Here is a 20,769-nt window from a genome sequence, read left to right on the forward strand (position 1 = left end):
CAGGTTTACGGCCCACATTGTTACTGTTGTCATGCCTTTTAAGTTGGCAAGGTCTTTTTTCTACACAATACTACTGTTGGGAATATAAATTGTTACAACTTTTCATATATACGTGAACACACACACACATTTGTCAACTTTTCATATATACATGCACACGTGTGTTTGTCTCTCTCACAAATATTCACACCCTAAGTACAACATGCTATCTTGGATTGGATCTACCAGAATAGGAAAAGAACATCACAGAAAAAGAAGTGAAATCCAAATAAAGTCTGGAGTTTACTTAATAGTATCATACCAATGTTAGTTTGACGGTTTTGACAAATGTATCCTCGTTAGATAAGATGGTAACATTAGAGAAAGCTAGATGAAGGGTATATGGGAACTCTCTGTACTATCTTTGCAATTTCTCTGTAAATCTAAAATTATTTAAAAATAAAAGGTTTATTATTTTTTAGAAAAGTGCACATTCCTTTTACCCAGAGTTTCACTTCTAAGATTTTATCTCCAAACTTATCAGAATTGCAGATGGACGTGTGCTTAGAAGGCTGTTGCACCACTACTGATAATCACAAAAATGTAGAAATTATCTACATGTCCCAGAACAGTAGGTTGATTCAATAAGTTATGATGTATCCAATGATGATATAATGTGGCCAAAAAGAATCACATTATAATAATATTTGTTGATGGTGAAAATGCTTACAATAGAAGGTAAAGTGAAATAATCAGGACACAAAACACAAAAATTGCTCAATGTAATTTTTTAAACTATGCATATAAGACAAGAAGAAAAGGCACTAAAATATTAAGGGTTCTTATTAATGGGTCATATATTAATATTATAATTACAGCAAATCATATTTTCTTTTTTTTTTTGAGACAGAGTGCCGCTTTGTTGCCCGGGCTAGAGTGAGTGCCGTGGCGTCAGCCTAGCTCACAGCAACCTAAAACTCCTGGGCTTAAGCGATCCTACTGCCTCAGCCTTCCGAGTAGCTGCAACTACAGGCATGTGCCACCATGCCCGGCTAATTTTTTCTATATATATTTTAGTTGGCCAGATAATTTCTATTTTTTTTTTTTTAGTAGAGACGGACTCTCGCTCTTGCTCAAGCTGGTCTCGAACTCCTGACCTCGAGCGATCCACCCGTCTCGGCCTCCCAGAGGGCTAGGATTACAGGCGTGAGCCACCGCGCCCGGCCCATATTTTCTTCTAATGTATTAATATACATTATAAATTTTCTATAATGAGCATATGTTTTTACAAAGGTATTAAAAATCTCTCACCCATGACAATTCCTCAAAGAATTAAATGTAAAATTACCATATGAAAGCCAGGTGCAGTGACACATACCTGTTGTCCCAGCTATTTGAGAGCCTGAGGCAAGAGGATTGCTTGAACTCAGGAGTTCAAGGCTGTGGTGTGCTATGATTGTGCCTGTGAAAAGCCACTGTACTCCAGCCTGGGCAACATAGCAAGATCCTAGCTCTAAAAAAATAAACAACAACAAAAAAAGAATTACCATATGACCCACAAATTCTCCTACTAGGTATATACCCAAGAGAATTGAAAATGTATGTCCACAAAAAAACTTGTACATGAACATTCATAGCAATATTATTCATAAAAGCCAAAAAACAGAAACAACCCAAATGTCCATAAGGATAGCAAAAATGTGGCCTACCCACACAATGGAATATTATTCAACCATAAAGATGAATGAAGTACTGATACATTCCACAACACAGAAGAATCCTGAAAATGTTATATTACATGAAAGAAGCCAGACACAAAGGTCACTTATTGTCTGATTCTATTTATATGAAATGTCAGAATAAGCAAACCCACACAGACAGAAAGTCGATTAGTGGTTGAGAGGACTTGGGGGTGGGGAGTGACTGCTAATAGGGCTGGGCTTCTTTTGGGGATGATGAAAATATTCCAAAATAAGATGACGGTGATGGTTGCACAACTTTGTGAATATATTAAAAACCACTGAATTATACACTTTAAAGAGTAAATTTTGTGGTTTCTGAATTATATCTCAAAAGAAAGAGAGGGAGGGAGGGAGGAACAAAAATAAAAGGAAAAAACAATCCACTATGGAAAAGCCACATTTTACTGTTTCCTATAATTTTCTTTATAAAAAATTATTTCCCTACTTTTAAATGATCCTCAGGCTGGTAGAATGCAGTTGCCCCAGAGCCAGGTCTTCATAGGCAGATCAGGTGACCATCTGTTTGTATGATAGGAGGAGCTCGGAGAAGGTGACTGTAACTGGGAATCTCTCCCTACCGGTTTCTTCTTCCCTCACTCCTTCCCTCCCTCCCTCCCTCCCTTCCTTCCTCCCTTTTTCCCATTTATCCATCCATCATCCATCCATCCATCACTCATCCATCCACTATCCATCCAACTATCTATCATACATACATACATCCACCATCCATCCATCTATCCATCATCCATCCCTCATCCATCAGTCCATCCATCCATCCATCTATACATTCCTCAGGCACTAGAGCTGCACTGACCAGGGGACCTCACAACAAGGAGATAATCCTTAGAGTTACCCTTTGAACTGGACACTCTGTCATTAAATTTCCCCTGTTAAAATACAAGTTTCCTGAGATTTTTAAATAGACACCTATGTGAAATTAATCAATCAGAGCCTCCCAACCATGCAGCTGCTGAAAGGGAAGGAGACCCAAGAGAGAGAAGCTTTAAGAAGGGCAAAGGGAAGAGGGAGGCAGACAGCAAGCAGCACCTCCTGGAGCAGACAAATCTCGGTGGGGACACAAGGACATTGGGCACTGGGAGTGTCTGAGGGAGGAGAGAGGACAGAAGCATGAAGACAAACAAGCCTACTTGCCAGTCCTGAAACTTAAGCTGCTCCCCACCTTCATCAGGCCTGTGGCTGGTAACCACGAAGACTTAGGCCTCTCAAGCGTGGCCCTCTCAGGTCTGGAGGCCCATTAAGATGTCCTGAGAGGATGACAGTACCACGACAGAGTACCAGAGTAGAAAGGGCTGCCATTGCCCTGTGGGGTCTCAGGAACCCTCAGTGCTTGTGTTTTCAATTATTCTCCATTGAGCCTCTTGTTCCTGATGCCCTGGGTCTCCTTGTAGCCTCCCTACAAACATATTTTCTACAGGATTTGGCCAAGAGTAAAGTTAAAAGAAGAGCTGGTTTTGAAAAAATAGAAGTAGGATGATTTAATGAAGATTTAAACACTGGCCTGAGGCCGGGCACGGTGGCTCACGCCTATAATCCTAGTACTCTGGGAGGCCAAGGCGGGAGGATTGCCTGAGCTCAGGAGTTCGACACCAGCCTGAGCAAGAGCGAGACCCCATCTCTACTGTAAATAGAAATTAGCCAAAACAACTAAAAACAGAAAAAATTAGACGGGCACGGGGTAGCACATGCCTGTAGTCCCAGCTACCCGGGAAGCTGAGGCAGGAGGATCGCTTGAGCCCAGGAGTTTGAGGTTGCTGTGAGCTAGGCTGACGCCACGGCACTCTAGCCTGTGCAAGAGAGTGAGACTCCGTCTCAAAAAAATAAAAAAATAAAAATAAACCCTGGCCTGAGGTTCATTTCCCTGTGAAGAACAGGTGCTCTTGGGCCTGGGACTCTCGGGGAGAGACCGAGGAGGCAGGAGGCCCTGGAGCCAGGCAGGCCTTTGAGCAAAGCTGCCCCCTCCTGCTCAGAGCCTGCCTGGGGCCAGGTGCAGTGGGCAGGGCAGATAGCCTGTTGAGATTAAAATTGGTGGAGGAATTTGAGGAATGGGGGAGAGTGGGGGAGGTGGTAATTACCTAGTTCTGCTCATGAGGGCCTAAGTGGGCACCAGGAGTGGGGGAGGGGAGGGGAGAAGGGTCCTCAGGTGCGGTGGGCAAGGGTTCTGGCTGCCCAGCAACTCTGCCTCCCTTCTTCTGGAGACAGCACCTCACTTTTCTGAGAACCACCTCCCCCCCAGTTCCACGTGGTCCTAGTGGGGCCGTCAGCACAGGATCCACAGCGGCCAGGAAGACTCTGTCTGAGGATTTGCACCTGGAGGTCACACAGGAGGCTGGCGCTGCCTCTGCCCAGGGGCTGTCTTCCTGTTCCTCAACCCTGGGCCCTCCTTTCCTGGCCCGCCTGAGATCTTAGGATTCAACCTTTTCTTCAGCTCTATGAGCTAGGGGTCTTTGGCTGAAGTTAGCTAAACCCAAACTGATACCGCATACAAAACATGAAGCCATGGTAATAATAATTCCCTTTATTTAACGAATGTTGCCACATGCCAACAACAGTTGGGGCACATCACATGCATTAATCTCATTCTCATTTTGCAGATGCAGAAACTGGGACTCAGAAATGAGTGCTGTGTTTAGAATTCCACAGTTAAAAGATTATGGACAGGGGATTCAGGTCCAGTTTGATCTAGCTTCCAAACCTAGGCTCTCGTTCCTTCTTTCCTTTCTTCTCTCTCTCTCTCTCTCTGTCTCTCTTTTGGATTTGGACCACAGGGGCAGACTGCTGAGTTAACCACACCTCACTTCTTGGCACTTGTTCACCAGTGGTCCAAGCAAAGCCACTCTCTTGTTTTATTACCCAAATCCTTCCTACCTCTCCAATTGCCCCACGGTCATGGCTCACATATGATGGGGTCTGGCCTTTTGTGGACAAGCACTCTAGATATTTGATAGAATCAAGCCTTTGGGTTTCTTTGTTTCCTTGAGAATCAAAATCCAGTTTCACCTGGATACTTTTCAAAGTGGCTCTTCAGCAGTCCCATCAATTGGCCAATCCATCAGCTCTGTTATGGGCTCGGCGCTGGGCTGGGCTGAGCTATGGAATTGGTGAGAAAGGGAAAGGCCCAGTCCCTACCCTCAAGGAGTTTGAAATTGCATCCATTTGACCAACACACATGGGCCACTGACTTCGCGTGCCAGGCCCAGGGACAGAGAGATGAACACAACAGGCGCTGCCCTCTGAGAGCTAAGAGCCCAGTGGGCAACAAGAATTAAGCAACCCACCTTGGGTCACAGGCTGTGGTAGGGAGGTACAGGAGGGTGCGGACAGACGAGAAACCCAGGCCTGGGTGTGGCGTGGACGGTAACATTAACCGCAAAAGTCACAGAAGCCTCCATCTATGTAAGCACGCCTGTTCCTGCCCATCTGCCTCGCCTTGTGCAATCGTAGCGGGCAGATCACATCTGGAGGGGAAGTTTGGAATGACCAGGCTTAAAATGTAGACTGCGTGGCATGCAGTAAATTTTAAAATTCACTGTAGGGGGCCCAGTGACACCTCAGAGAAGGAAGCAGCCATCCTAGACCTGTGGAGACTCAAAGCAAGGGGCTGGTCACAGACGTCCCCACATGCCTGCTCTGGAGAAAGCGAGCAGGGTGCCTAATGTGAACCCCAACCAAAAGACACATGTGCAGCGGGTAGCCCCACACGTGCCCAGTGTACGTGCGGTGGGGCAGCTGCCAGCAGGCGAGAAGGCAGCAGTGAGCACTGAGCAGACAGACATGAGTGTCCCAGGACAGCGTGTGCTCACTAGGCGCTGCCCTCTGGGGAAGGTCAAGGCTTCCAGCTCAGCAAGCCCACACGGGGCACCTGGAAAGTCTCCAGGCTCCCTCTAGCCCTCTTCATCTCAAGTGCCTGTTTTAGGCCCCTGCACATAGGAGGGGGCTCAAAGCAGAGATCTTACATGCTGAACGGTTTCTGCTCAGTCAAGGGAGGACGTTCCAATATCACAGTGGACCTCAAACAGCACAGCTTCCTTGTAAGGTAGGAAGCTCCCTGCCGTGGGGAATTCTTTAAGCAGAGGCTGTAGACTCTATGCAACAGTCATGTTCAAACTCTTTGTGATCCAATACACATACATAAATATCACACTGAAAACAAAACTTTTGTAAAAAAATGATACCATTTTTTTCATGCAGTATAGCCTAGTATTTTTATTCTATTGATTTTTCATAAATGCTGGTTTTGACCACTAAAAATTGGTTTCAAGGGCCACAGATGGGCTTGAAAAACACCCCCGTGGAAGCCAGCTTGCCTTATTCCCTGGCCCCCACGGCGCCTCAAGCTCAATGATCCTATATGGCTCCATTTCCTCTTCAATGTAGCTCTTGACACCAGGGGGCATCTCTAAGTAACTCACCCCATCAAAAGGATGCTTCTCTTAGGACTGAGCAGGGGCTAGAATGGGACGGTCTTGGGACCCTGGGTGGGCAGGGTGCCTGTTGACTGGGTGCCAGCTTTGGGCAGGAGAGCTCCAGGTACAGCTGCTCTGAGGCCAGGACCTCCCATTCAGTCATGCAACAAATACTTACCAAGCACTTACAATGTGCCAGGCACTGTCCCAGTCTCTGGGGATACAGCCATGAAGAAGAAAAACCCCTGCTACATTGGAGAGGCTGTGGAGAAACTGGAACCCTTGGGCATTGCAGGTGGGAATGTAAAATGGTGCAGCCGCTGTGGAAAACAGTATGGCGGCTCCTCATAAGTTAAACATAGAACTACCATACGATCCAGCAGTTCCACTTCTTTGGGTATAGACCTGAAAGAACTTAAAGCAGGGACTCAAACAGATACTGGTACACCCATGTTCATAGCAGCATTATTCATTTGCAATAGCTGAAAGGTAGAAACCACCCAAACGTCCATGGATGGATGAAGAGTTGCACAAAATGTGGCACAGTCATGCAATGGAATATTATTCAACCTTAAGAAGAAATGAATTTCTGATTCATGCTATAACCTGCCTGAACCTTGAAAACATTATGCTAAGTGAAACAAGCCAGACATAAAAGGACAAATGTTGTGTGATTCCACTTGTGTGAGGCATCTAGAGTAGTCAGATTCGTAGAGACAGAAGGTAGAATGGTGGTTGCAGGAGCTGGGGGGAGGGGGAGTGGGCAGTTAGTGCTTAATGGGTGCTGTGTTTCAGTTTGGGATGATGAGAAAGTTCCGAAAACGAATGGTGGTGTTGGTTACATGATACTGTGACTGTGCTTAATGCCACTGAATTGTATGCTCAAAAATGGTTAAAATGGTAAATTTTATGTTATGTATATTTTACCACAATTAGGAAGAAAACAAAAACAAACAAAACAAACAAAACAAAACAAAACAAAAACCTGCCTCATGGAACCTACTTCCCCAGGGCTGCCCCTGAGAAGAGCTTATTAACAAAGAGCAGTGTTAGCTCTCCCACCTCGGAGCGGGGGCCGTGGGCTACGTGGGGTATGCAGGAGAGGCTGGGGTGACTGGCAGGAGGGGCCAGGAAACAGGAGGTGACACACAGGTCCCCCTCACTCTCTGCACCCAGGACAGTGCCCCTTCTGTTTTCAATTCTGAGCGCATCAGATGAAATTTTGTTTGAAATAAAGGCCATTGATGTTTAAGAATATGTTTTTCTGAACTACTGCCTTCCTTCTCTGAAATGGCCCCTGACTGAGGGATGTTTCCATGAAGAACGAGCGGTGGGGGCCGCTGTGTGGAAGGGCCCGCCGGGCAGGCAGGGGACGGGCACCGAGAGCTGGGATCTCACAGCCCTTCTGCCCTTCCTTTGGGCTAGGGGTGGGTTATCAGATTTTTGGTTCCATCTCCTTCCGGAGTGTAGGGTTCTCAGCTGAGTCACCGCTGGTCTTGCCCAGGGTGGGGTATGGAAGTGGCACCTGATTTGGGCACTGGAAACCTTGGCTGTAAGACCTGGCTCTGCCTTTTACAAGATACTTAATGTCCTAGTCTGTTTTCTTAGCTGTAAAGTGGGGATGACCCCACCACCACCCGTCTCCCAGGATAGGAAGTGTCACCACAGCACAGCACCGTCCTGGGCACAGAGGCTGTGCACACAGGCAGCTTTAGTGCTCATGCCCTAAGGCTCAGGGATGGGGGGCTGTGGGCCCCAGCTGTGCCCAGGAGGCCCGAGGTGGAGCTCTGAGCCCTCAGACCTGCCCAGCCAGCCCCGCCAGTCCCAGTGCTCACTTGGGGTGCGGAGGGGGTGCCCTGCGTACAGCCACCCCCAGAGCAAACAGCTTGGAGAGCTTGGGACAAGACACTGAAAATGCTTTTGAGCCACGTCATGGTTTCAGAAGCTGGTTTCTGAGGCCCCGGCAAGGCCCCGGCCCGTCAACCCCAGAAGCCATCGCCCTGCCCAGGTAACATGACCACGCCCTGCACTGCCCACCGCCCCCCATCTCCACGTGTGACAGTTCAGAGCCTTCCACACGGGGCGGTGACTTTTTGAAGGCAGGGACCCAACCTGCTCATCTCTACTTATCCAGCGCATAGAGAGGGTTCAGTAACTGCGGTGAATCAGGATGATGATGGTGATGATGATGGTGACGATGACAATCACAGCAGCTATCTAGCACGTGGCTTTACCACGGGTGTGGCACAGGTCTATGTGCCTTGATTTAATTCTTTTAAACCTCACAAAAATCCTAGCAGGTGTCTGCTATTACCAAGATCCTCATTTTACATGAAGGGACGGGGGCACAGGGAACTTAAGGACCATGTCAAAGGTCACACAAAGTGACAGAAGCGGAACTTGAACCCCAGTATCTCAGTTTTCCTTTTTAACCAGTGCTCCAAACTGCTTGGACAAAGGAGCTTACCTGTCCTGCTGACTCCTTATCCATGCGTCCATCGACATCTTGGGAGGAGACTTCAGAAATCCCTGGGCCACCTTCCTACAAAGGTCCTTAAGTCCCTTCTGAGGTGTCCCTGGCAGGAAGGCCACCCCAAGACTGCATAAACCTTCCACTGACGAGGGACTCACCATCACACAGGGCGTCTTTTTCAGATGGAACCGAAGCCTGCTTCCCTCCAACGTGGCCGCTACGCATCAAGAACTGTCCCTTCCCTTCCCCTCGGGTGGCTCTTCAGCTCTCTGAGCTCACCTCCCTTCTCCAGGCTGACAGCCCCCCTGCCACACTCTGTCCCCAGACCTGCTCCCTCCCAGTGACCCGTGGACGGTTCCTATTTGGTCAGCGTCCTGGAGCCTGCCCCCCACACTGGCTGTGCCCGTGGCCTGAAGAGCAGGAAGCTGGGAAGGGCCACAGCCCCTCCTTGTTCTAGGTCCCCTCCCCCTTCCCTGTGTGGCCAGGTCTCCTGAGCCTCACGCTCCTGGTCCACATGGAGCCAGTGGAAAACCGGCCCCCTTGGGCCCCTCGGCCTCCTCCGCTATGTACTTGGGTGACTCACTTTAGTGAACCCAAACATAAAATGTTACATTTTCCCTTGTAAAATTTCCTCTTTTTTCCCCACTCCGACAAGACTGTTTTGAGTCCTGACTTCATCACCCCAAAGCCATTTACTGTCCCTCCCAGGGCTGTGTCACCTGCAGCCCGGAGAAGCCTCCCTTCAGGGTCTTTATTGAAAAAATAAATACATTGCTGAGCAAGACAGTTTTCCAGTTCTCTCCTCTGTGCTTAAATCTAGAACTAATAAATGGGTTTGTCTCTGGTTAGACCACCTCTCCCCAGAAGTGCTGACTCGGAGGCTCTGCCAACCCAGAGGACCACCTATGGGGAATGTGACAGGTGCGTCTTGCTCTGGGAAGGGGTTAAGGGGGCTCCACTAACATCTCCTCTACTTTGGGGGCTTTGTTTCACTGCTAATGATCTGTGTTCCATTCCCCAACCCCTACCCCCAGTTTGAGGACTATCCTCAAGGGAGGTAGAGTTGGAAATTGGGCACTTTTTCTTTCTCTGTGACATTAACACTACATGTCGTCCCCCAGCAGAGCAGAGTGGCTGGCTTGTTCATCCTCTTGCTCCAAATAGACCCATAAGGAAGCAAACCACCTTGGTGTTGACCGGGATTCCTTTACAATCACTATTCGTCCCAGACTTTGGTCCTTCTGGACATTCTGACATACCCACGGGTGTATCACAACCCAGGTATCACATAATGTAAAAAATCAGTGGGTTCATTGAACACCTATGCTCATCCATCTTCTCTGGCCGCTGCCGCGCCCGCTTTCTCCCTGTTAAAATAGACTGTGAATCCAACTTCCACGAGTTAGAATGCCAAAGCTTGTTTTTTTGTTTTTTGAGACAGAGTCTCACTCTGTCACCTGGGCTAGAGTGCCGTGGTGTCAGCCTAGCTCACAGCAATCTCAAACCCTTGGGTTCACACGATCCTCCTGCCTCAGCCTCCAGAGTAGCTGGGAGTATAGGCTTGTACCACCATGCCTGGCTAATTTTTTGGGATCTTGCTCTTGCTCAGGCTGGTCTTGAACTCCTGAGCTCAAGCGATCCTCCCGCCTCGGCCTCCCAGAGTGCTAGGATTACAGGCGTGAGCCACCATGTCTGGCCTAGAATGCCCAAGCTTGGGAGGTTTTACTCTCGCCCTCACATTGTTAGGTTTCCACAGAAATAAGAATTCCTTGGCCGGGCGCAGTGGCTCACGCCTGTAATCCTAGCCTTCTGGGAGGCCGAGGCGGGTGGATCGCTCGAGGTCAGTAGTTCAAGACCAGCCTGAGCGAGACCCCGTCTCTACTAAAAATAGAAATAAATTATCTAGACAACTAAAAAAATATATATAGAAAAAATTAGCCGGGCATGGTGGTGCATGCCTGTAGTCCCAGCTACTCGGGAGGCTGAGGCAGGAGGAGCACTTAAGCCCAGGAGTTTGAGGTTGCTGTGAGCTAGGCTGACGCCACGGCACTCACCCTAGCCCAGGCAACAAAGTGGGACTCTGTCTCAAAAAAAAAAAAAAAAAAACAAAAACACAAACAAAGAATTTCTTGAGGCAACTTCTTGAGACCACCACTTTGGTCAAGCCCTACCCCATTTCTGGCCTTGGGGACATGTCACAGAATAAAACTTTGTTAACCCTCTGAACTCTTTTCAAAGACCTTTGATATTGTTATTTTAGGTTATTATTGTTATTTATTGTTAGTCTCCCCCATCAGAAGTGGTTTCATCATTTTGTAATCAAACAGCATCTGCAAATATCAACAATGGGATGTGTAATGTATTACACACGCACAATATATAGTAACCTATTGTTAAGGCAGAAGGCTCCTGGTGGTGTGACGGATCCCAGCCCCACTGCTTCTCCTGGACGCGTGTTCTCATATGGTGTGGGAGGAAAGCCTCGTGTCTCAGAAGCACCTGGCTTTTCTTTGAGGTCCCCGCACTGATTGGAGTGTCCCTGCAGTCACCCAGGTGACTCCCATAAGCAGATCTGGGGACCAAGAGACCAGGGAGCCAGGAGGAGACAGGTTCCCAGAGAAACAGGGACTGGCCCTGCCTTGGTGAGAGGACTGCCCTCGCTCGGGCAAAGCCGTGAAGAGGGTAGAATTTGTTTTCAAGCCCACCCCACCCCCCCCCCCCCGCCTCACTGCTCCTGAAACTGCCCCTCTAGCCCAACTACTAAGTGGCTCTGTCCTGCCTTCTGGCCCCTTAGGCCACCCCACCCAGGCCTGCTGTCTCCAGGCAGTGTCCAGCTCAGAGTCCTCTCTCCATAGCTATCTCAAGTGTCGGCAAGCTTTCAGACTGGAACGGATTTGTTCCCAAATTCACACTGGTGAACAAAGGAGTCCCACGGTCATGGAGGCATTTGCAGCTGTGTGGCCAACCAGGCTGGGAGCAAAGGGCTTGGCCCTGAGCCTGAGAGCACGGTGTGCCTTGGTCGCTACGGTCCTGCGAGGAGCTCTAGCCCTACTCAGGAGCAGCTCGACAGCATCTCGTTTATCTGGAATCACGAGGTTCCCATGAATTACTTTTTCTGAAAAGTGAAACTTCAATTGCCAAGACACTATTTTAATCACTTTGAAGGGAAATCTTGCTAAAAGGTGGCCCACAGCTCCCTAGCGCCTTAAAAACGTCCCCTTTTCCCACTGGAGTGGACATCGACATCCGTGGAACTGGGCGATAATGAGACTGTGTTTCCATTTGTTGCTTCCTGACCGCCTTCGCTTTTCTGTTGTCTACAAAACCACCTACCACCACCCCCCTTCTGGGCTGTTTCTTTTCTTTTGCCGAGGGTTGAGAAATCAGATAGCCACTGTTAGGACACTGTGCTCAGTAGATGTCAGCTGAGCTTGAGGCCCTCAGAGAAATAAAACACTTGGTTTAGATGCAGGGGATTTTGATTAGCTCGCTCTTTCTTTTCTTTTTTTTTTTTAAAGACAGGGTCTTGCTCTATCGCCCAGGCTACAGTACAGTGGCATGATCATAGCTCACTGCAACCTCGAACTCCTAGGCTCAAGAGATCCTCCTGCCTCAGCCTCCTGAGTAGCCGGGATTACAGGCACAAGCCACCACACCCAGCTAGTTTTTTTAATTTTTCATAGATACAAGGTCTGACTATGTTACCCAGGCTGGTCTCAAACTCCTGGTCTCAAGGGATCCTCCTGCCTCGGCTTCCCAAAGCACTGGGATTACAGACATGAGCCTCCGTGCCAGCCTGATTTAGCTATTTCTGATGGTCTTGTTTCCAATAACTTTAAATTCAGGGCTAAAATCTGAAGGGAGATGAGGCTCAAGACTCACTTGCACCTGGAATGCTCCTTAAATATGTTTAGCGTTGTCCCTTGGCTGGTAAGATGTTTCTATTGTGGTAACACTGCCAGGCAGGAGCCCATGTATTGCTCTGCTTCTCCTTGTTCTCTGTAGCCCTGCCAGGGAAGTAGCACTGCTGAGCCCCCCAGACCCGGAGGTGCCATCTGGCTCCATGAGGAGCCTCATCCAGAGGGATGAGACGTGCAGCCTGTGCCCCTGACACTGAGCTGGCACCTTTCTCTTAGACAGCATCTGTGCCCATGGCCATTTTATGGAATGACTCCATGCCTGGAGAGTCACAATCAGTATTTTTCTTTAAAAAATAAACAGAACAGAACAGAAAATATCGAAGTGCCTCACATGTCGTGAGGGTAAATACAATTTTGACAACATTGTTGCTTGGGTGCAGTGTGTCTGTACGTAGGTGTGTGTCGTGGTCGGGGCATTAAGATCTCCTGTGCAGTGTGAGTAGTGGTCAGAGGAGTCTGAAATTCAGCTGCGTCTTCCAGAGAGCTATCCCTGCCACCCCACTCCCAACTGGAACCAAACAGAATTTGTTCAGGGCCCTAAAACAGCCTCATATAGAAGGGACAAAGTCTGGGACGCCTTCTTGGAGGAGGCAGGGCTTAATGCGGCAGGACGAGGGGCAGGGAGGGGGTGCAGGGCAGAAGGAAGGACACAGGCAATAGTCAGTGCTGCCAAGGTGGGAGGACAGGGAGAAGGAAGGCTGGGAGAGGCCTGTGACGACAGGACACTGCCTTCTTGGGCCTGCAAGACCAGGGCTGAGCCTGGGGGTGGGGGAGGGGAGAAAGATTTGATTTCAAAGACCCATTTTCGAAGTCCCTTTTGGGGGCATGTGGTAGCGAGGCAGTCAGATGGGGTGGCAGGCCTAGCATCCCTCTCTGTCCCTGACCCAGTGAATGTAACCTCATGCTGCCTGCTTTCCTTTTTTTCAGTTTCAATTTTAATTCATTAAAATGAAAACTTCAGCTCCTCAGTCATACTAGCCACGCTTCAAATGCTCGGTAGCCACGCGTGGCCAGTGGCCGCTGTACTGGACAGTGCAGAACATTCCCGTCGTCACAGGAAGTTCTACTGGACAGCGGTGTTCTAGGATGAGCACATGAACAATTCATTCCAGGATGGCCTTCCCCCAGCAATGCAGTGTCTTTCATCGTTTCTCTCACGCCTGCAGTTCTGCGTGCAAACGCGTCTGAGAGGCACTGGAAGGGCTTAGGTTCTCACCGAAGGGTGCTGGTCTCCAGGTCTGAAGAAAGCCGGCGTCTAGGGAACCCCCCACCTGGGGCTGGGTCTGTGTGACAGCACGGAGGGCGGAGGGCGGAGGGGACATGGGAAGATCAGACACTGTCCTTCACATAGAAAACTTTGTGACCTGTGAAGAAAGGAAATGACCCAAAGGCAGAATTCATCCTCAGATGGGGAGCGGGAGTTTATTTACCGACAGTCCTCGGTGAGGGTTACTACATGGGATGCTCTTCCCGGCTTCTAGCGAGGGCAGAATTGCAGAGGTGCGTGCTCCTGAACCCGGCCCTCCTCTGCCCCTACCTCTGCGCTGTGACCGGGCCCGTGGCGTTCTCCGTCTCCTCCCCACCACTGCCTCCCAGGACCGCACCAGCCACCCAGCCTAGAGATCCAAACGGTGACTTGCTACCCCACCAGGAGCCAAAGGGAACTGTCACAGTCTCACTTGCTCACACTCTCGCCCAGGTCAGTACCCTGGGAGTCACCCCGGGCTCCTCCCCATCTCCCTCCCCTACCCAAGGCCACCACAGCAGGGTCACCTCTCCACTCCGCCTGAGTGTGCCCAGCTCACACCAGCTCCAGCCCTGCCCTAGCCGAGGCCTGGTCCTGCCACACCTGTGCCACGGCAGGGCCACTGGCCTCCCTGCTTCCAGTCAGGGCCACCTCCAGTCCCAGAGGGTCTTGCCCACAGATGAGCCACAGAATGACTTGGGGAGACGTTTAAAATCCAGATCCTGACTCAGTAGATCTGGCCAGGCTGAGCACGTGCATTTTGTGAGAGGGCCCCAGGCGATTCTGATGCTACTCTTAGTCAAGAACCAGGCCTCCTCCTCCTCCTCCTCATTGTTAACTACAACAAAAACAACAATTAACATTTTTGCACACGTGGTACATGCACTGCCTCATGTAATCTTCGTGGCCACCTGGGAGGTAGGAGCTATCATCTACTCCCATTTTACAGTTGTTGAAACTGAGGTGCAGAAACTCCCACAGCTCGTAAAGAGAAAGACCAGAACCCGACCCACCACCCCCACCCACTCTGCTCTCCACACCTCTTTACAAAGCCACACCGGACATGGGGCTCCCCGTCCTTACACCACTTAGCAATAGTTCTAGAAAAAAACTGGCCATGTGGGAACACAGTCACGATTTCCCTCTCCACCCCACCTCCCACCAACAGCTTCTTAACTCTAAAAGAAATATTAATATCATGATTGGGGTAGTGGTGACATAGCCAATACCTATGTAAAAATTCACTGAGATGTATACTTAGGATTTGTGACTTTAGGTTTGTTATTCCTCAATTTAAAAAGATCTTGAAAAAGTTACCTTAAAAAAAAAAAAAGAACCTAGCAAATGTTAAATAGAGAAAAACACGTGTTCACCAAAGAAACTAGGAAAAAGCCGTCACAATGCCAGCAACTGTGAAGAATTCTTTCTGGCAATAACGCAGATGAGAACGGATTAAGAAAAGACCCCCAGCACTAGCCTCCAGGACGTGCTCAGAAAAGACCAGGCTTGGAGAGGGCACTGGCTGCAGGCAGGTCCCGTCCGTACACCACTGACGGGAGGACCCCAATACCGTGGGCTCAGCCACAGTCTGGAGCACAGGCCAGGTGCTGTAGCAGCAGCGGCAGCGACACAGGGGCTCTGGGTGATCACAGGACTGTCACTGGGCCAGGAGCTGGATGTGCCCCAACTGGAGGTCCATGACAGTGCGGGGCTTCTTCCTAAGGAAGCTGAGTGATTTCTGTGCCAGGAGGACAGTCTGGCCCCACCGAATCCAGCTCCTGGTGCATTTGGTGCTCACAAGTGCAAAGAGCCTGGCTGGGGTCACCCATGATCCCCGCTCCTACCTGGTGGTTCAGGGGAGCAATGCTTGGCAAGATGACTTGGAAGTCCATCCTAAAAGGACAAAGAAATTCTGAGAAAAAAGTGTGAAGTACACCTTATTCTAGCACCTACTGAAATATATTTAAAGAAAGTGTGATCAACAGAGATGATGCTGGTGCAGGAACGGACGACTCGATGGAACGGACCAGAGCGTCCTAGAGCAACCCAGGGAGACGTGGAAATGTAAGATTCAGGTGGACTGAATATCGGAAGGGCAAGGAGAGATATTTTAGTCATTGGTGATTTCAGGAAAAAGAAGATATCCCCTTAACTCTCACAATTAGCCAAAATATAACATATTTGACCTAGAATAAGATTTATTTTTGTTTCTGTTTTAGAGATGGGGTCTTATGATGTTGCCCAGGCTGGAGTGCACCAGCTATTCACAGACGTGATCGTGGTGCACTGTAGCCTAGAACTCCTGGGCTCAAGCAATCCTCCCCTCTCAGCTTCCTGAGTAGCTGGGACTACAGGCCTGTGCCACTGTGCCTGGCCTGATTAAGATTTAAATGTAAAAAGCTCCACTAAAATATTAAGAGATGGTTTGTGTGAATACATAATTCTGTCGCAGAAAAAGCCTTTCTGAGCCTGACACAAAGAAACCAGTCCAGTCCTCGAGATCCAAAGAGCAGCAAGTTATCCTACCAGAAGCCTCCACGCAACAATCCCAAAGGGAATTGTCACAACCTCTGCCCCCACCCACACCGCTCCTCTTCCTGTAGTCCCGACCCTGGCTCATCCTCCACCTGCTCACGCCCTCGCCCGGGTCAGCACCCTGTGAGTCACCCTGGGCTCCTCCCTGTCTCCCTCCCCTGCCCAAGGCCACCACAGCGGCCACCTCTCCACTCAGCTCGCACCCTCTCCAGCCCTGCCCTACCTGCCGCCTGGTCCCGCCACACCTGCGCTCCGGCAGGGACCGCACTGACCTCCTGCTTCCAGGCATGGCCACCTCCAGTCCAGTGGTCTGGAAAGCCCATTCAGACTACCTTGATTCCGGGGACAGTTTAGATTTATGAATGCTTTGAAAATGGACAAAGACATGGCAGATGACAATCCAGGATAAAATATTTGTAATATATGAAAGACAAAGAGTTAATGGCCTGAATACATACCAAGTACTCTTCTAAATTAATAAAACAAAAGAGATATACCACACTAAGTAAATTTTTTGAAAAACACCCTGCACAGAAAACCAGATAAAGCACACAATCAGATAATTTGTCAAAAAAATTACCAGTGACTAACTGGCCTGTAAAAGAGTCCAAGTAACAAAACTAATAAAAAGAAAAAAGAAAAAGGAAAGCAAATTAAAGCAACAATGAAATCTTTTTTTTTTTTTTTGCTTATCAAGTTTGCAAAATTTTTAAAAATGCTATTCATAATACCTAGTGTTGGGAAGGATGCAGTGAAAGGGCCTCTCTTAGGACTGGTGGTGAGAGTCTAAGTTGATGTATACTTTCTGGAAGGCAGTTTGGTAATATGGGCCAAAGTCCTTGGAAGTGTGCATATTCTTCAATCTAGCAATTCTGCTTAAAGACTATACCCCAAGGATAAAAATAAGGATGTGCACAGAGTCAGCATTATATATAATGGCCACAACTGTTAATAACCTAAAGCACCAATAACAAGGGATTGATTAAATTATGATAAATACATAGTGAAATACAATAAATCAGTAAGAAGTTTAATTATTGACAAGGAAAAAGTTCCTCACTTATTGCTAAATATGAAAAGCAAATCACAGAACAATATGTACAGTACAAACGCATTTATGTAATAAAATATATATGTGTGGACATATATATGCACAGAAAAAATCTTAAAGGATATAACCAAAACAGTAATAATACTTATCTCTAGCAAGTGTTGTTAGCAAGACTTTTTTCCTTTTCTTCTTTGTGTTTCCCACTTCTTTTATGAGAGACATGGCAGCGTGTCCTGGCAGAAACCCTGCAGGTAATGCAGACCTCACCACACCCCGCCTTCCCATCCACCTGGTGGGGAGTCCCTGTCCACAGCTTCCATTCAGCTCTGAGTATTCACACACTTCATATTATATGTGATCTTTCTTGTGCTGCTGTTTAACTTTTCGAGCTTAATCTCGTCTCCTCAATTCACTAGACTGTGGGTAAAGTCTGTGTCTCACATTTCCTGTGTGTTCCTCTCGGTGCCTACTACATAGCAAGTTCTTAGCAAAGAGTCCAAGGAAGAATGTGTCACTTCTGTGCCCGTGCCCCTGCGGGCTGGCCAGGCACGGGCTGGCTGGCCCCACAGGTGTGGCACGAAAGCCCAGTTCTAGGCCAGGCTGGAGGCTGTGTGTTGTGGGCCACCTGTCAATCTAGTTCTATGAAGAAGCCTATTGTTGCTGCTAATTATTGTTGAGTGATGGGGTGTTTGTTTAAAGCACAGGTTACTGCCCCCACACCCAGAGGCAACGCCAATCCTATGGCATCCTATAATTAATGAACCAATAAGTGTTTCCTCTTTGCCTCTAGTGCAAAGTTGGCTTGGATCCAACAGAGTGCTTCTCATTCCTTTGCAACCCTTGCCCCATCTAGGTCACATCTTGGCTGTTGGAGGCCTCTTCTGGGGGAGCACCCCCTTATTCCAAACCAAGGGCCTAGTCAGAACAGCCCTATGTCCCTGGTGTCCCAAGCCAGCTCGCCAGTCCTCCTTGTCCTACTGAGTCATCAAGTTTGCTCTCAAGTCTAAGCAAATCCAGTACCCAACCAGCTCTGCCCAGAGACCAAAAGGGCACTAGAGACTGCCGTAGGAGCAAGGGAAGGGTTCTTTCATTCAAACTCAACAAATGAATTTTCATAGTTGTCCATAATCTCTGCAATCAGTACTCACTTCAGTAAAACCCAATGTAGGAAAAAAAAAAAAAATACAAAAGCCATCGGAATGGCGAGGGAGTCAGGGAGTCAGGATCAGGGAGAGAAGACCAGATAGAACTGCTTCTTTTTCTCCTTGTATAAATGTGAACATGCCCTGGTGTTCCCAAGGTTCTAGAAGGAGTGGAGATAGGAGAGAAGTCCTGTAGCATTTGCCATGAATGCATGTGAGAGGCCTAAAACAAAGAGCGTGCTGTGGTTTGAATGTGTCCCCCCAAAAGGGTGAGTTGGAAACTTAATCCCCAATGAAACAGTGCTGGGAGGCGAGGCCTAACAAGAGGGGATTGGGCCACAGGGCAGAGTGAATGGGTTCATGCTGTTACCGCGGGAGTGGGCTTCTCATAAAAGGACAAAGTTGCCCCCTTTTCTCTCTCTCTGGCCCTCTCTTTGCCTTTCCACCTTCGCCATGGGATGAAGCAGCAAGAGGCCCTCACCAGATGTCAGCCCCTTGATCTTGGACTTCCCAGCCCCGTAACTGTGAGAAGTCGGTTTCTGTTCATTATAAATTCCCCAGTCTATGGTATTCTGTTACAGCAGCACAAAATGGTCTAACACAGTGTTTCAGGGTGATTCCACGCTGGCCTTTAGGAGAGCCAGGCTGCCATGGAGTCTTCTAAAGGTCAGGGGCTGGCATGGCTCCAATTCTTGGAGCAAAGATTTCTTTCCTTATGTGCTGGGAGTCTGGAGTAGTGAGGCAGAGGGAGGAGGAACCAACTCCATATTTGGTCCTTATTTTTAATAGGCAGGGTATCTGAGAGCTGGTCAGTTGGTTTCAGAGCAGGACACCACTTCAGCTACATCAATCCTTGGCAAAAAGACAGGTTCCCGGGGTCATTAAGAAATATTAATTTTCTTATATGGTAGAATCTGCCCTCTGGATCCAGACTTTCTGGAATTAAGTTAAACTTGCTCTCATCTCCTGCTCTACCACCTCATCTAAACTTCAGCATTTTCTTGTTCAATCAACAAACATTTTGAGATCCAGGCATTTGGGCCAGCCTGGGTCTTAGCTGAACTGATATTACTGATTCCCACCTGCTGTCACCACATGGATCCCTAGGGCTCAGGCAGAATGGCACTCTTTGAGGGCACCCCTTTTTGTCTATTTTGTTCAATGCTGTACCCCCAGTGTTTAGAATGGTGGCTGGTACATGGCATGTGCTCAGTAAATAGTTGTTAAATAAATTCGTGAAGATGCTGCAGAGTCCACCACTCTGCCCCAAGCCCGTGTCACTTGCACACAGAGACGTTCCACTGCGGTTTCTTTTATCAGTGTTTTTGTTCCACTCCTACACGCACTTTTATTTAATTTTGTTTGTTTCCTTCTTGAGAAGCATGCCAAACTATTTTATTTGTCTTAAATGCATTTATTAAAGTTACAGATTTTCTGTTTTCTAATTCATTAATTTCTGCTTTTTTTCCTAATTAATTTGTTCCAGTTCCTTTTTGTCAGTCTGTTTTCTTGTTCTTTGTCTTGCTTTTTGAGTTTCTAGCCTGCTGAGCGAAATTTCTTTCTACCTGGCTTACTGATAAAGCATTTAACTCTAGTTAATTTTTTTTGAGAATAGCAGGGCCATATTTAGTAGCTTTTATAGTGTTTTCAACATCCTTAATTTCTCAGTAGCCTGTAATTGCATGTAGAGAATACCTGTCTGTCCCACTGCTCACCCCCAAACTTCACCAGCCATTCTACCATTCTTTGAGGGGGAAATTGGTGTCTACTCATTGTTTATAAAAAGCATTTTTGTTTGTTTGTTTGCTTTTTAAGAGACAGGGGTCTCACTATGTTGCCCAAGCTGGAGTGAAGTGTGGTTATGACAGATCATAGAACACTGCAGCTTTGAACTCCTGGCCTCAAGAAATCCTCTCACCTCAGCCACCTGATAAAAAGCTTTTTATAAATAAGCTTTAAGCCACTTCCCTTCAAACCAGATACCACCCACCCCTCAGCTCCTGTTAAACAGAGATGCAGGAGCCATGGGTGACATTCATGTGCTGGGCACTGTCAGCCCTGCTATAGCCCAGGGTTTCCCAATGTCAGCACTGCTGACACTTTGGGCTGGATAGTTCTTTGTTGTCAGGGCTGTCCTGTGCATTATAGGATGTTTAGCAGTGTTCCTGGCTTCTTTCTCCCCACATGCACACACACACACACACACCCCAAGTTATAACAACCAAAAATATCTCCAGACATTGCCAAATGTCCCCTC

Source organism: Lemur catta, chromosome 4, assembly GCF_020740605.2.
Source record: "Lemur catta isolate mLemCat1 chromosome 4, mLemCat1.pri, whole genome shotgun sequence".
Classification (NCBI taxonomy): domain Eukaryota; kingdom Metazoa; phylum Chordata; class Mammalia; order Primates; family Lemuridae; genus Lemur; species Lemur catta.